The sequence below is a fragment of the Mytilus californianus genome, unplaced genomic scaffold, assembly GCF_021869535.1.
Source record: "Mytilus californianus isolate M0D057914Y unplaced genomic scaffold, xbMytCali1.0.p SCAF_5, whole genome shotgun sequence".
Taxonomy (NCBI): domain Eukaryota; kingdom Metazoa; phylum Mollusca; class Bivalvia; order Mytilida; family Mytilidae; genus Mytilus; species Mytilus californianus.
Window position 1 is genome coordinate 67,807,089 of NW_026262701.1, and position 17,691 is coordinate 67,824,779.

Below are 17,691 nucleotides of genomic sequence, written 5' to 3' on the forward strand. Positions count from 1 at the left end.
ATATCATTGACAACAAAACCGCAAAACAACCAATTCAAGCAACAGTTTACAAAACACATCATAGATAAATAAAGACTTGGCAACACAAAATCGACCAAAAACCGAGGGTTGAAATCAGGTGCTCTGGAAGGGTAGGCAGATACTGCTCCATATGTGGCACTTGTAAGTCACTACACAACTGAACATATTTTTTTTTAAACATGATATATTAGCATTCCTACATTTCTGTTGCAAGCAAAATATGCGTCTCCCCCTTGTGATCTTTAAAATTTGATAATTTAACTATCTCGAATCCACTGGTACCAATGTAAGAATCTATATTTCATACACTTTCAACTGTTTTTTGTGGAGCCTCTCACAGAATCAAGACATAGCCATTCTACATTACGTTGTTGGCGTTGGCATCGATATTCCGATTCAGTTTGAGGTTAAAGATTTTTTAAACATCATTAACTTTGTCAAACATTCATGAAATTTTATGAAATTTAGACAGAAGCTTTATTGTCTACAGTGCAAAACAATGCGGGGACTTATAAATACCGGCATCGGTCTGTCTGTCCTTGGTTTGTCCGGTCTTGTTAGCCCTCTCACATGTACAGCTCTTGCCAGATTTTTATGAAACTTATATCCATAGGTTTATATCAGCAATGTCTTGGACGAGTTCGAAAATCAGTCCCGATCAATTATTTTTAAGAGTTATGCCCCTTGGAAACCTTAATTATATGGAAAATCACATCATTAATACTCTTACGTGTACAGCTCTTGCCAGATTTTTATGAAACTTATATCCATGGGTTTATATCAGGAATGTCTTGGAAGAGTTCGAAAATCAGTCCTGATCAATTATTTTTAAAAGAGTTATGCCCCTTAGAAACATTAATTATATGGAAAATTACATCGTTAGCACTCTCATGTGTACAATTATTGCCAGATTTTTATGAAACTTATATCATAGCTTTATATCAGCAATGTCTTGGGTGAGTTCGAAAATCAGTGACAGTCAATTTATTTTTAAAAGAGTTATGCCTCTTGGAAATATTGATTATATGGAAAACTGCATCTTTAGCACTCTCATGTGTACAATTCTTGCCAGAATTTTATGAAACTTATATCAGGTTTATATCATTAATGTTTTTGACAAGTTCGTAAATCAGTGCCGATCAATTATTTTTAAAAGATTTATGCCGCTTGGAAATATTAATTATATGGAAAATTGCCTTATGAGTGCTCTAATGTGTAAATTTGTGTAGATTTGTGTAGATTTTTATGGAATTTACATTATAGGTTTTTTGACGAGTTTGAAAATCAGTGCTGATCAATTATGTTTTTAATCATTAATGAAGGCTGTAAGGTGACCTATGTAGATTAACTCCTCTTAAGTCTATTGTTTGCATTTCTATCAAGTAAAATGTCCTTGGGTAACCAATATTGTATTGAGTTTGCTGGCACAATTTTATGACTAAGGCAGCGAAGATTAAGATTGAAAACTTGAAATTATAAAAACAGCTGAAATAAAGTGTAAGTCTACTTCTGTTATTTATAATCAATAGATCTAAATAACTAACTCTTTAATTGGACGATTTTGTATCGATATGGAACATCTGCAAACAATTTGAAAATCACCTTTATAACCAAAAAAATACTAAATATGAGTTCACTTAAATGATCACAATTTTATGAGAACCATTAATTTAAACTTTGATTGAAGAAAATCAGCAATGTATTTTACAATTGTGAAATGAGGAATCTAAACAGTAAATAAAAAACCTTCTGATAAGTTATAGGAGTATGCACAGTGAACACAACAGGTTATTTATTTTTATACTTTTTTTGCAGTGGTATGATGCAAATTTCACAAAAGTTGACAAATGTTTAGTTGTTATTCCACCTGTTCGAGCCTTGGTACTTTTTTTGCTTACCTGAACCAAATGGTGAATGTTAGCTTTTACAGATTGGTTGTTCATCTCACACAGTCGTAAACTTTTAGATGAAATGTCCTTGAAACCATTACAACCCAACCTTTCCTGCATCATTTTTAGGATACACACTTTGAAATTTGATGATCTCGTCATCAAACCAGTGTGGGTACTATTGCTTAAAGTAGCAGACGGTGGTGTAATATAATACAAATCTGAAAAAAAAGTCTTAGAGATAATGCATTTACAATCAAACTGTGAGGAAATGAACTATAGAAAACAAATTTTAAAGTTATGTGAAGGACCAATTACTACCAAACATTATTTAAATAAAACATCACTTATCCTCATGATTAATAAATACTAACCTTCCATCAAACATTTTTACTTCAAGGAGGTATACCAAGGAGGCAATAAGAAGTAATTGGTGGAATAACTAAAGGCTCTAAACGGAGCCTGTGTCACACACTTGGATCTATGGGCATTTTCAAAAATGTCCACTCTTCAACATTGTAGACTAGAATAGAATTCATGACTATAATCTTTTTTGTTGATCTTGTATTGCTGATCATATTCTCCAGTTTACTGTTATTCCTGTCTACTGTAGTTTTTGCCAAAAACACAAAAAATGGTAAAAATCACCGTTCCATGGCAGTAACACCCATAAGAATTGGACTGAAAATTTTGGGATTGTTGACCTATTTGTTCATCTCTAACTATTTACAGTTTCTTTGAATCTTTTATATTTTTGTGCCCAAAAACAAAAAAAAGGCAACAATCTTCATGAGAGGCAATAACTCCTATAAGGAGTCAACAATTTAAGATGCGTTGACCTATTTGTAGGTCTTGCCATGCTGATTATATTTTGCTGTTTTCATGTTTTCAGTTTTTCTTTATCTACCGAAGTTTTTGTGAAAAAGCTAAAAAAAAATGGTAAAAATCATCATTAAAGGGCAATATTTCCTATAAATAGTTGACTGACAATTTCAGCCATTTGAGTTATTGCTGTATCTTTTCCTGCTGGTTTTTGTCGAGCCTGCGACTTTTGTCACAGAAAGCTCGACATAGGGATAGTGATCCGGCGGCGGCGGCGTTAGCTAACTTCTTAAAAGCTTGATATTTTAGAAGGTGGAAGACCTGGATGCTTCATACTTTGTATATGGATGCCTCATGTTACGAAGTTTCCGTCAGTCACATGTCCAATGTCCTTGACCTCATTTTCATGGTTCAGTGACTATTTAAAAAAAAAGTTAACATTTTTTGTTATGTTAAATTCTCTCTTATTATAAGTAGTAGGATAACTATATTTGGTATGTGCCTACTTTCCAAGTCCTCATGCCCGTCAGACAGTTTTCACTTGACCTCGACCTCATTTCATGGATCAGTGAACAAGGTTAAGTTTTGGTGGTCAAGTCCATATCTCAGATACTATAAGCAATAGGTCAAGTATATTCGGTGTATGGAAGGACTGTAAGGTGTACATGTCCAACTGGCAGGTGTCATCTGACCTTGACCTCAATTTCATGGTTCAGTGGTTATAGTTAAGTTTTTGTGTTTTGGTCTGTTTTTCTTATACTGTATGCAATAGGTCTACTATATATGGTGTATGGAATGATTGTAAGGTGTACATGTCTAGCTGGCAGGTGTCATTTGACCTTGACCTCATTTTCATGGTTCAGTGGTCAAAGTTAAGATTTTTAGTTTTGGTCTTTTTTTCTAATACTATATGCAATAGGTCAACTATATTTGGTGTATGGAAATATTTTATGATCTATATGTCAGTCGCACAGGTTTTATTTGACCTTGACCTCATTTTCACAGTTCATTGCTCAGTGTTAAGTTTTGGTGTTTTGGTCTGTTTTTCTTAAACTATAAGCAATAGGTCAACTATATTTGTTGTATGGAAGAATTGTTAGCTGTACATGCCTGCCTGGCATGGTTCATCTGACCTTGACCTCATTTTCATGGTTCATTGGTCAATGTTTAGTTTTCTTGGTTAATGTTAAGTTTATGTGACAGTTGTAATAAAGCTTTAGATTTAGGACGATCAACATAATATCAGTGATTAGTAAAGAAGGCGAGACATTTCAGCGTGTGCACTCTTGTTGCTTTTTAGCTCACCTGGCCCAAAGGGCCAAGTGAGCTTTTCTCATCACTTGGCGTCCGTCGTCCGTCGTCCGTCGTCGTCCGGCGTCGTCCGGCGTCGTCCGTCGTCGGCGTTAACTTTTTACATTTGAACTTCTTCTAGAGAACCACTGAATGGAATGAAACCAAACATGGCATGAATGTTCCTTATGAGGTGCTGACCAAGTGTTGTTACTTTGTAGCGGATCCATCATCCAAGATGGCCGCCAGCGGGGGACTTAGTTTAAGATAGGACCCTATGGGAAATACATACAAATGTCTTCTTTTAGAGAACCACTGAATGGAATGAAACCAAACATGGCATGAATGTTTCTTATGAGGTGCTGACCGAGTGTTGTTACTTTGAAGCCGATCCATAATCCAAGATGGCCGCCAGCTGGGGACTTAGTTTAACAAAGGACCCTACGGGAAATACATACAAATGTCTTCTTTTAGAGAACCACTGAATGGAATGAAACCAAACATGGTATGAATGTTCCTTATGAGGTGCTGACCAAGTGTTGTTACTTTGAAGCCGATCCATAATCCAAGATGGCCGCCAGCAGGGGACTTAGTTTAACATGGGACCCTATGGGAAATACATACAAATGTCTTCTTTTAGAGAACTACTGAATGGAATGAAACCAAACATGGTATGAATGTTCCTTATGAGGTGCTGACCGAGTGTTGTTACTTTGAAGCCGATCCATAATCCAAGATGGCCGCCAGCGGGGGACTTAGTTTAACATGGGACCCTATGGGAAATACATACAAATGTCTTCTTTTAGAGAACCACTGAATGGAATGAAACCAAACATGGCATGAATGTTTCTTATGAGGTGCTGACCGAGTGTTGTTACTTTGAAGCTGATCCATAATCCAAGATGGCCGCCAGCTGGGGACTTACTTTAACATAGGACTCATGGGAAATACATACAAATGTCTTCTTTTAGAGAACCACTGAATGGAATGAAACCAAACATGGTATGAATGTTCCTTATGAGGTGCTGACCAAGTGTTGTTACTTTGAAGCAGATCCATAATCCAAGATGGCCGCCAGCGGGGGACTTAGTTTAACATGGGACCCTATGGGAAATACATACAAATGTCTTCTTTTAGAGAACTACTGAATGGAATGAAACCAAACATGGTATGAATGTTCCTTATGAGGTGCTGACCGAGTGTTGTTACTTCGAAGCCGATCCATAATCCAAGATGGCCGCCACCGGGGGACTTAGTTTAACATGGGACCCTATGGGAAATACATACAAATGTCTTCTTTTAGAGAACCACTGAATGGAATGAAACCAAACATGGCATGAATGTTTCTTATGAGGTGCTGACCGAGTGTTGTTACTTTGAAGCTGATCCATAATCCAAGATGGCCGCCAGCTGGGGACTTAGTTTAACATAGGACCCTATGGGAAATACATACAAATGTCTTCTTTTAGAGAACCACTGAATGGAATGAAACCAAACATGGTATGAATGTTCCTTATGAGGTGCTGACCAAGTGTTGTTACTTTGAAGCCGATCCCTAATCCAAGATGGCCGCCAGGGGGGGACTTAGTTTAACATGGGACCCTATGGGAAATACATACAAACGTCTTCTTTTAGAGAACTACTGAATGGAATGAAACCAAACATGGTATGAATGTTCCTTATGAGGTGCTGACTGAGTGTTGTTACTTTGAAGCCGATCCATAATCCAAGATGGCCGCCAGCGGGGGACTTAGTTTAACATGGGACCCTATGGGAAATACATACAAATGTCTTCTTTTAGAGAACCACTGAATGGAATGAAACCAAACATGGCATGAATGTTTCTTATGAGGTGCTGACCGAGTGTTATTACTTTGAAGCTGATCCATAATCCAATATGGCCGCCAGCTGGGGACTTAGTTTAACATAGGACCCTATGGGAAATACATACAAATGTCTTCTTTTAGAGAACCACTGAATGGAATGAAACCAAACATGGTATGAATGTTCCTTATGAGGTGCTGACCAAGTGTTGTTACTTTGAAGCCGATCCATAATCCAAGATGGCCGCCAGCGGGGGACTTAGTTTAACATGGGACCCTATGGGAAATACATACAAATGTCTTCTTTTAGAGAACTACTGAATGGAATGAAACCAAACATGGTATGAATGTTCCTTATGAGGTGCTGACCGAGTGTTGTTACTTCGAAGCCGATCCATGATCCAAGATGGCCGCCACCGGGGGACTTAGTTTAACATGGGACCCTATGGGAAATACATACAAATGTCTTCTTTTAGAGAACCACTGAATGGAATGAAACCAAACATGGCATGAATGTTTCTTATGAGGTGCTGACCGAGTGTTGTTACTTTGAAGCCGATCCATAATCCAAGATGGCCGCCAGCGGGGGACTTAGTTTAACATGGGACCCTATGGGAATACATACAAACGTCTTCTTTTAGAGAACCACTGAATGGAATGAAACCAAACATGGCAAGAATGTTCCTTATGAGGTGCTGACCAAGTGTTGTTACTTTGAAGCTGATCCATCATCCAAGATGGCAGCCAGCGGGGGACTTAGTTTAACATAGGACCCTATGGGAAATACATAAAAATGTCTTCTTTTAGAGAACCACTAAATGCAATGAAACCAAACATGGCATGAATGTTCCTTATGAGGTGCTGACCAAGTGTTGTTACTATGAAGCAGATCCATAATCTAAGATGGCCGCCAGCGGAGGACTTAGTTAAACATAGGACCCTATGAGAAATACGTACAAATGTTTTCTTTTAGAGAACCATTGAATGGAATGAAACCAAACATGGCATGCATGTTCCTTTTGAGGTGCTGACCAAGTGTTGTTACTTTGAAGCTGATCCTTCATCCATGATGGCTGCCAGATGGGGGCAATGTTTAACAAAGGACCCTATGGACAATACATACAAATGACTTCTTTTAGAGAACCACATACTGAATGGATTGAAAACAAACATGGCATGAATGTTCCTTATGAGGTGCTGACTAAGTTTTGTTACTTTGAAGCTGATCCTTCGTCCATGATGGCCGCCAATGGGGGGACTTCCTTTAACATAAGACCCTATGGGAAATACATACAAATGCTTCTTCTAGAGGTGCACTGAATGGAATGAAACCAAAACATGGCATAAATGTTTCTTATGAGGTGCTGATTAAGTGTTGCTACTTTGTTGCCGATTTACTGTTCAAGATGGCCACCAGGATTTTTTATTAAATTACAGGACCAATATTAAACCAAATTTGGCCTCACTCATTATTAGGGTATCTGTTATGATTTTAATCTATTTTTACATGATTTCCAAAACCAAAGTAGAATCAGGTGAGCGACACAGGCTCTTGAGAGCCTCTAGTTTTAAGTTTCTATCTATCTAAGACTAAAACGAAAAATATTATTATAGAAAATCGTCATTTAAGGGCAATAACTCCTTTAAAAAGACGTATGACAGTTTTGGTGTTAAAAGAAAGTAGGTAGATCTCAGATTTCGAAAAATTCCGCCGGTCAGATTTTCCCCATCTATAGTGGTTTTTAAGAGGATATACAAACACGTGATGGAAGTATACCGATGCTTTTTGTATATATAGGGATATCCATTAAACATATAATGATACTTCCTTTAAACATAAGCATATTTATTCAAAGTAAATGAATGCCTGATGGTTGAAATTGATATCATCAAGGTACGTCCTTGATATCATGATGTTTGTTAAAAGTATCCTGATACTTTTTAAATATATATATATGCTTGGTGGAAGCATACTGTGTACAATCATTAATACAGAACCATCCTTACTCTGACATGATCCGCCACTCATAGTGCTGTGTAACTGCAGTGTGAATAAAACAATCAATCAATAAGATAATTCAAGATTTTGTCTTTAAGAAAATAAGCAAACAGTAAATTAAGCAAACGAAACGAACCAAAGCCATATAGGTTATATAATATATACAAAATACTACAGTGTACTACAGTATACTGTAGAAGTGGTTTTATCATAAATAATTGGAAATTGTGAAAATATAGCATAGCAATGAATGGTCAAATTAATGTACATGTTTAAACTGATGTCTGTAACTGCAATTATGGACACCCGAAGATGGCAGACTGAATATTATGTACATGCAATAACTTTCTTTTAAAAATTAATACAATTTGTAAGAATTAGAAATCTTTCTTCAGAATTTTTGGTACATGTATCTATTAACGTATAGTTCAAAACTATAGCATATATAGTACAGAGCAAATAAATGTGTTGACTCTAAAAAGTGTGATTGTTTTTATAATTGTTCGCTTAATGTCCAGCAGCAAATATTTCATTCATATCATCAGAATAATTCCAACAGGTTTTGCCGTGTTTGTCGAATGGGGTATGACAATGACCGAAAGGGACAGAAACTTTGTCTTGCAACAGCTAGGACACCTATGGAAGGCTCAAAAAGTTCTTGCATGTGTTCTTTAAACTGCAGAGAGTGACACTGTTCTTACACGAGTTGTCGGATTTAAGGTTCCCATGCCTACCAGACTTTGTTGCGTAATTATACATAATGCACATCCAAATGGAAGTCCCATTTATCATTGGTTTTGCTATCAAATGGGAGAAGTCTCGGTGACCATTTTTTTCTTAACCCCAATCGACCCCTGGATGCTAGGGGATATCTGTTTCCCTGTACATATTTTTAGTCAATCTAAAAAGGATATATTACACAACAGATAAGCCGTTTTCCTTTAATTGCAGGTAATCATTTCTTCTCTTCAAAATTGAGGTTAACCCTCTTTTATATTATTCTAGGGTGCATTCATAAAACCTTTATAAAAATCAGGAGATGTGGTTTGATTGCCAATGAGACAACTATCCATCAGAGTTCAAATGAAGTGGATGTAAGCAATTATAGGCAACCGTACGGCCTTCAACAACGAGAAAAACCAATACCGTATAGTCGGCTATAAAAAGGCCTCGACAAGAAAAATATGAAACAATTCAATTGAGAAACGGCCTAATTCATAACAAAACAATTAACGAAAAAACAAATATGACAGACATGAACCAACGACAACCACTGAACTACAGGTTCCTGACTTGGGACAAGCACATAAAGAATGTGGCGGGTTAAACATGTTTGTGAGCGCCCAACCTTCCCGCTAATCTGGGACAGAAGTGTATCAGCACACCATAAGAACAAATTGCATATTTTTTTTGTGAAACTTATTTCCCATATTAACGAACTGCACAATAGCTTTTATTTGATTTCGAATTGTCAATTTTTAACTTAGTTTGGATATAAATCACTAGCCTACAACATTTTATTATTTTCATTACATGTATCATACTTTCATACCCGGTATTATTTACCAAATTTTCGATCATTTATTGCTAGCAATTCAGGTAACTTGGATACTTCTATCGTTTATCAATAAAATCAACCGTAAACCCAATTTGGTGAACTTGAAACTTTTGTTAGATTCATACTCATTAACAACATGATGGTCCATGCATAGTCTAGTCCATGCATATTTGCAACTTAACTTAATTTACTTAGTACAACTAATTAAGACACATCGTCATAGCCAAAATTCCAGTAGCAAATGACATAAGATAAATTTGCTATTGACCTTTTCAAGATATATTTATAATCCCCCAAAAACATGTCTTTGATTCTACCTGAAATGCGTTGAGAATGCGTGTAATATTTAGGTTGACAAGTTAATGTATCATGTGTACTGAAAACAATAGAGAAACTTTCCCAGGCACTTATGTAATTTTTGGCGTTATCCTGAGATTGTTCTCAGCCATCCTTCATACTTCATCCTTGATTATGATGAAAGTGATTATATCCCGCTTTTTGTTTGTACATCAGATCAGATAATGTAGATCGTTCCTGTCATGATTCACAGCAGACGATGAAACATATGGAATCATTCACCTAAATTTCCTGTGAATGATGGAGTCACCATTGCAGAAACTTTAGCTCTATCTGATATATCCATGCATCATATTTTAATTGACCTGATTTTACTTTGTCAGATACTACTGGGAATATTATTTTCGGATGTTCAGTGCATTTTCTTTACACTCATGACTAATTATTCTTGAGTCTCGTAAAAGGAACAAAATCAATATTAAATTCCTTTTACTTTCAATTTAAAAAAAAATAAGTTCAAAATAAAACATACATTCTTACTGTCTCATTTACGTATACCAAGCATCACAAGTTCCAACTGAATATTCCATTCTTGATCTGAAATCTGACAATAGATTCCATTCTAGTTCTTATTCTCCTCATTGTAATGTAGAATAGTGTTGGAAAGACATTCAAAAACTATACATCAGTGGTTAAATTTGTAAAGGGGAACATGTCGGAAGGGACTATTTACAAAAGATGCCGTTTTGGCATACAGAAAAAGTAGAAAAAATCAACAAGGCAAGTGGATAAATTGCAAGCAATTTTTCCTAAACAGGGACGTTCTTATATAATGACAATAGAAATAAATGATTGTTTGTCTGTTGTTTTTTTTTTCTTTTTTTCTATTTGTTGTTTTTTGTTTGTTTGGTAAGTTTTTGTTTTAATGTTGTTGTTTTTTGTAGTTTTGTTGTTGGTTTTAATTTTTTAGCTTTGGTTTTTCGTTTTATTTTTAAAAAGTGGGATTTGTTTAGGTTTCTTGACCGATTGTTAAGTGCTGCTTTACAAAAAGGCACAATATTAGATTAATTAGATACAAGAAGATGTGGTATGAGTGCCGATGAGACAACTATCCATCCAAGTCACAATTTATAAAAGTAAACCATTATAGGTCAAAGTACGGCCTTCAACACGTTCACACCGAACAGCAATATCAATTCATATAGTATCCAATAGAACTATTGTTTGAATTTCTCAGTAACAATTGTCGTAAAAGATTAAGTGCTAACCCTTTTCAATACAAACAAAGTTGACAATATTGCTTGTATCCGTCTCATTGTAAACTAACTACAACAGACTAGACTTCTCTTTCATTAAATTACTTATCTCAGGAACAGAGTTCAACCTACACAACGAAGCGATTTTTTGATAAAATCAGAAATAAGACGAAGTAATAGCTTGTTAATGGATGATGCCATTTTACTATTGAATTCTTCAGTGACAGGACGAAAGAATTCTATACACCTGTTGGAGAGGTTTAATGATAGTATCCACCTCGCCCCTCGTTATCTTGAATTGGTCATATTGTTTTACGTGGTTAATGCATTATCCCAGCTTCCTTTACGGATCAAGCTTAAAAAACATAAGACTTTGTAGTGCATAAATCCGGTGTTTTTATAGAGGAGGGTAGGTTTTTAAAGCTTACTGTTAACTGTAAGATCACTTGTCAGCTATTGTCGACTCATTACTCGTTGTAATGTGTAATGAGTAAATCTTCTCCGGTCGTTTTTTTATATGCAAATGAACTACAAGAAATTTGCTGCACAAATCACATTGAAAGCATTGTGTTAATATTTTTAATTGAGAAAAGGGTAGATTAAAAAATGTTATCAAATAAAACCTCCTTTGTTTCTCCACAGTTACAAGGCAATTTCATTTATTAAAAAAATTTGGCACGGAAAATTGATACTTTTAGTCTCGATGGACAGTTTGTATGAATAAATTGACAATCATGCAAACAGATAGAATCAAAAGAAAACTGATAAAGTCTAATTTTGGGAAAAAAAACTTATATGGATCTGGCTCTTATTTTTGGTCAATCCAGACAGGCGCTTCGGTCGCATGAAATTTATAAAGTGTTGTTTTTGTTTTTTTGGAAGGAATATTATTTAAAGGGACATTAGCTACGATGAATAGAGAAAAAAATCAAAACAAGATTTTTTTTTCAAACATTTATAAAAGTGGAATTGTGAAATGATATTTCGCTATTAGCAGTCAGTTTGGTTCAATTTTGTCAAAATATCGCTTATTATTATTGGATTGCAAGTCAATAATTCATTTGAATCCGTATTCATACGACTTTCAGTTCTTTCCTTAGATGGAAATGGAATACGAATGCATGTGTTAAGCATGTTCAGTTACAAAAAAGAAAAGAATGTCAACATTAAATACTGAAAGAAGGGAGCCATCGGAAAGAACCATTTCGTTGACTGAATCTACTCACAAAAAATCACTCTTATACCGGCAAAACGATGACATAGTTTTTAAATCTAGGACATGAAATCTAATAATGGTCGTTGTACGATTGCACGTGCTTGCTTGTATATCTATATTTATGTTCACATCAGGTGATATGACCATCGGCATCCTTTGGAGGTCATCTTTATAGGTTTGGAGGTCATCTAAATGGTGTCTAGTCTAAATTAAACACGAAATGCTGAAGATTACATTGAGTCTATTCATTGTTAATTAAATAGCGTCGGTGGCCAAATCAATGGTCTAAGTAGTTCATCTATTTGCTAGCATCAAAAGTCAAATAAAAACAAACTGTTCTGAAGTTTTACACACAAATAATGTATTTATCCTTAGATGTAGTGACACTTGAAGATACAAACACTCAAGGTTATGTAATATCGTATTTTGTAGTACGGTGAGCACATGTTATATTTTACAAGGAATGGAGATGCTGTTATATCGCTTAATAAACAAAACACATCATTTTCTAATCGAATTTATGTGTTTAAAGTACAAAACCGGCAATGGCATTACCTCATTAAAACGGATTCAAGTAAATTGGAATACTGGTAGTTATAGAAACCGCAAGTCGCTCTGTGTCGTTTATCAGGTGAACTGTCTCCTGAAATTTGCTATATCAGCAATATTTAATCAGAAACAGAGGGTACACGAAATATGACATTTACACATGCAGAAAAAAAAGAAATGCAATACATGTGAAGAGCTCAGCTTTGTCTTGCATATGTGTATATCTTGCCTATCCGGTATGAGTGGCCGTTCATGTCATTTGCGCGATTATATACGCGTATATAATTTTATACGCATATATATACGCGTATATTACCTACATATACGCGTATATTGTTGTTTTAAACGCGTATATTGTCGTTTTATACGCGTTTATTGTTAAAATATACGCGTATATATACATGTTACTGCTGAAAATGATTTTTTTTTTGTGTAAACGCGTATAATAAATGTAAATTTTTTGTGCTAAACGCGTATATAAACGCGTAACTTCTGGGAAGATGTCAAATATTTCAAATCCAATCAAAACTGTCCATGTTACTGCGTTTGGTTTCACAACGGGGACATAACTGGCATATTAAATTATAATCCTGGGGCGTGTTTTTTTGTTCTGCGGTAGTGAACCAGAAGAGGTCCATTTCTGTTTTTTTTTTTGCATTGGGAAGATCTTCTGGCTCTCTTCTACCTCTTCCTTTTAAATAGATAGTTTAGACGGCAGAGGCACATAACAAACAAGGCATCGTTTAGTCTATAAATGACATAAATAAATTTATGAATGCAGCTATAATAGAATGTGTGCTGTGTGATAAACGTTTTTATGGCATGGCAGCCTTAGTAGGGATGATAAGTTGGATAAATGTAAGAACTACACGGACAATAACAGTAAGGGGACGACTATTTGGTAATCTGGGGAGGGAAAGGGGCAGGAGGATTTTTTGCAGATTTATTATTCATTTTAATCTATTGCTAATCAGGCCTATTTTTTTTTAGGTCTTGCTAGGCCACTATATTCATTTTCAAAATCCTCCTGTCTTCCACCCATCGCCCCCAAAAAAAATAAATACTAATTGGTTTTCCCCTTAAATAATCACGAGTTTAAATTGATTGATTGTTGGTTGCTTATTTTTAACGTCCAGTGACAAATACAGGCTCCAGATTTGGGACAAGCACATATCTGTGAGCGCTCAACTTTTCCTTAAATTGGGATAGTGGTGTAACAGTACAACATAAGAACAAACTGTAAAAATCCGGCCAGTTGCAGTTAGAATAACTCAAAAGAAACAACTAACATTAAGGCAATAGACACAAAGCACCGAAATAAGAGTATTGGAGTTTAATACTAAACGTTTGTTCAAAGCCAATTACAACTAACATTGAAATAAATCTTGTTCTCCCAGACTAAAGTATCAGTCAGTACACAACCAAAGAATTTAGTAATAAACAGTATGCAGGGGCGGATTCATAAGGGGCGGGCGTGCGCCCCCTCCCCCACCCCCCAAAAAAAATTTGCAAAGTATGGGTTGTCCTCAGCTTAATAATGAATATTTCGATAATTTTACCTAAAAAAATTCGGAGCTCGGCGAAAATTTAAGTTTGCGCCCCCTCCCTTTAAACCTAAAATCCCGGATCCGCCTCTGGTATAAGAAACGCCATGACCTTGTATTCCTTGTATATGTTACAGGCATTTTCTAAATTTAGGCAATTTGTAAAATGACTGAAATTTTGAAACACAATTCAACAAATTGCCTGTTCAGTTTCGGGCAATTTGTAGGATATCATTGAGATGCATGTGACAATAAGTGGACAAAAACACAACATCTTGCAATGAAAATAACTAATGGTTCGGTAGCCTGAATTAATTTATTCTTCAAAAACCACATGGGAAAGTTTCTATGTCATATGATATGTTCTTTTTAGTGAAACTATGTTAAGTATGAACTCACTCTGTATTTCAGATAGTAAATTTATGATTATGTTGTCAAAATTGCAGAAGGACAAATTGTTCTTTCTTTAGAAGCAAAATTTACAAACGATGTATGTGACTGTCCCAAGTCAGGAGCCTGTAATCCAGTGGTTATCGTTAGTTTATGTGTTACATATTTGTTTCGTTCATTTTTGGTACATAAATTAGGCCGTTAGTTTTCTCGTTTGAATTGTTTTACATTGTCATTTCGGGGCCTTTTATAGCTGACTGTGCGGTGTGGGCTTTGCTCATTGTTGAAGGCCGTACGGTGACCTATAGTTGTTAATTTCTGTGTCATTTGGTCTCATGTGGAGAGTTGTCTCATTGTCAATCATACCACATCTTCTTTTTTATATTTACACAAACAAAAAGGCATATAGACAATGCGCCTTAACAAAACCAAAAGAAAAGAATACCACAGCGCAATAAGCACTATGACGGGATGTCCACGTACCGAGCCATGTCAAATGAGCACTGCCAAAAATAGGCTAAACAGTTCGAGTAATAAATTACAAAGGCTAATAAAAGAATATAATAACACGTTATTAAGATGATAAACAAAGTCAGTACCTAGAATTTATACTTCAAGACCATCGTGTATTATTTGTGAAGTTTAGACGGAATATTTATCAACAAGGTCTTGGTTTCTTCCAATGAACCTTTTTTTTTAGAAGTATGTGTTTTAGAGCACAACATTAAAAACCAGGATGCCAAGTTTAGAAATAAAAAAAAAGGCAGGTAGTATGGGCCTAGTAATGTGAATTCGGTAATAGTGATTTAAAAGAGTTTTATTAATTATATAATAATGTTTTGGTAACATGGATATCACATTACTAATTGTTCTATGGTCATATACCAAAAGGTGGTAGGGATTCTTCAGGTCATGTCCTAGTCAAGATCAAGAAATTGTACGGTGATTTTAAACAATTCCTCCCCATATTCAAGTGATGAAATGTTTGACAATGGGTTAACTTCTTCACATATCTTTTGACGTTTGTCTCCAGGTATATTGACATCAACAACATAAATAATTGCATCGACATCGTTTTCACTATCACTACCACCATTATCATTATCTTCAACTCCATATTCTTCTAGCAGGTCTTGATAGTATCTGTCATTGGTGGATCCAGCATCCTCAAGTTCTTCCTCTATGGACTTTAAGTTGGACATAGCGTTTGTAAGCACACCTTGTATGAACAGCTGATTTGGGCTCCTATTGTGTTCAGTTGAGACTGGATGGTTGTTATATTGAAAGGCGAAGGACTTTAATCTTTCATTTATCCTTGGCAGAAAAACATAATGGAGAACATATAGGTGATAATCATTTGTGATTTCTAATATATTTTTAAGTTCCATATAGAAAAACAAATCATAAAATTCATTTGAAACATCTGTTTTTGTATGGCGTCAGTCGTCCCAAGCCGGAAACAATCATCAACGGTCTCTTTTACTCTCTTCAAAAATCTCTCTCTGTCCCCGTTTCCGCTAAAGTTGGCAGCCATATTCGTTATATGGCATCAGTTGTCAAATACAAACCAGTTTAAAAACGCAGTTTTCATTGGTTAAAACAATAAGACAAACGAATGTTTATTTACGCGTATATAATGATTTCATACGCGTATATTTACGCAAATAACGCGTATATTAACGCGTATATTTACGCAAATAACGCGTATATTAACGCGTATATGATAAATAAATTGGAATAAAGTATAAACGTGTTTTTTCTAACAATATACGCGTATAAAACCACAATATACGCGTATATGACAGCCATATACGCGTTAAAAACCACAATATACGCGTATATGTAGGTAATATACGCGTATATATACGCGTATAAAATTATATACGCGTATATAATCGCGCAAATGACATGAACGGCCACTCATAATCCGGTGTGTATATATGAGCTCCGACTTTTGATAAATACGAAATATTACTGGTCTTTGATCGTTCAATCTTTTGTGAAACAAAGGCCTGTAATATCCCACGCATATTATTTAAGCCAATTGCAGTAAACGATAAATACAATTTAAATTTTTAGTTTAAATTAATTATGTCCTGCAAAGTTATTCGATCGTTCAGAGTGTTGTATTCTCCAAATATATAGGGATAGTTATAAATAGGTTTATATCAACATTTTATATTTCATTTCAGTGTAAAAAAAATATACAAAATCATGGTGTACTGTTTTATGTTTGTATATTTCATTCTACCCATCAAGAGCCCTTTATTTGAACAATAAAATATTTTTATTCTTATTCATAATCTTATTCTTATTCTATGGGTTTTTCAATTCCGAATATGGCTGCGGTATCCCTCTTCCTCCCTGCATGGGTTTCACTGTTGAACAAATATCAGTGGCGGATCCAGGGGGCGGGGGGGGGGGGGGGGTTCCGGGGGTTGGAACCCCCTTTTTTTTTGACGGTCAATGCATTTGAATGGGGACATATAATTGGAACCCCCCTTTTAAAAATGGCTGGATCCGCCCCTAAATATGTTTTTTTCATTTGCACTATATAGGTGTTGTTTATTTACAGGTGTAGCCTTATGGAGAAGAAAAAAAGATATCACCTTCTCTACACTGAGCACCAGTCAACTCTACCATACAAAAGAGGGATATAACAAATTTTTAAGTAAATTTTGGAAGGTACAGAAATCGTTTCGCCATGTTGTAAAATAACGAGATTTTAGGTCTACGTTAGAAATGCATTGCCCAAATTGAAAAACTCAGTTATCAACTGAATTGTTTATAATGTATGGTCAAAATGAATTTTTTTAATGAATATAGGGCAAAGTTCAAATCCAAGATGGATATCATGCATTTGTATTCGAAACACATACATTATATTATAAGTAATTTTCTATGCTTTCTCTGGAAGTTACATAAGAGAAAACAATTACGCGCATCGTAATAATCAGTACCAACGATTACTTAAATTTATAGCTGGTTCCTTTATAGCTTTGAACATATTTGTAGAGTTCATCATTAGTGGTTTGAG

General features: G+C 35.3%; 1 protein-coding gene across 4 annotated transcripts in view; it reads right to left on the reverse strand.

The window, feature by feature from the left end:
• LOC127701268 (nuclear factor of activated T-cells 5-like) overlaps positions 1 to 17,691 on the reverse strand; it is a 347,248-nt gene that overhangs the window by 185,212 nt on the left and 144,345 nt on the right. The gene's annotated exons all lie outside the window — the stretch shown is intronic.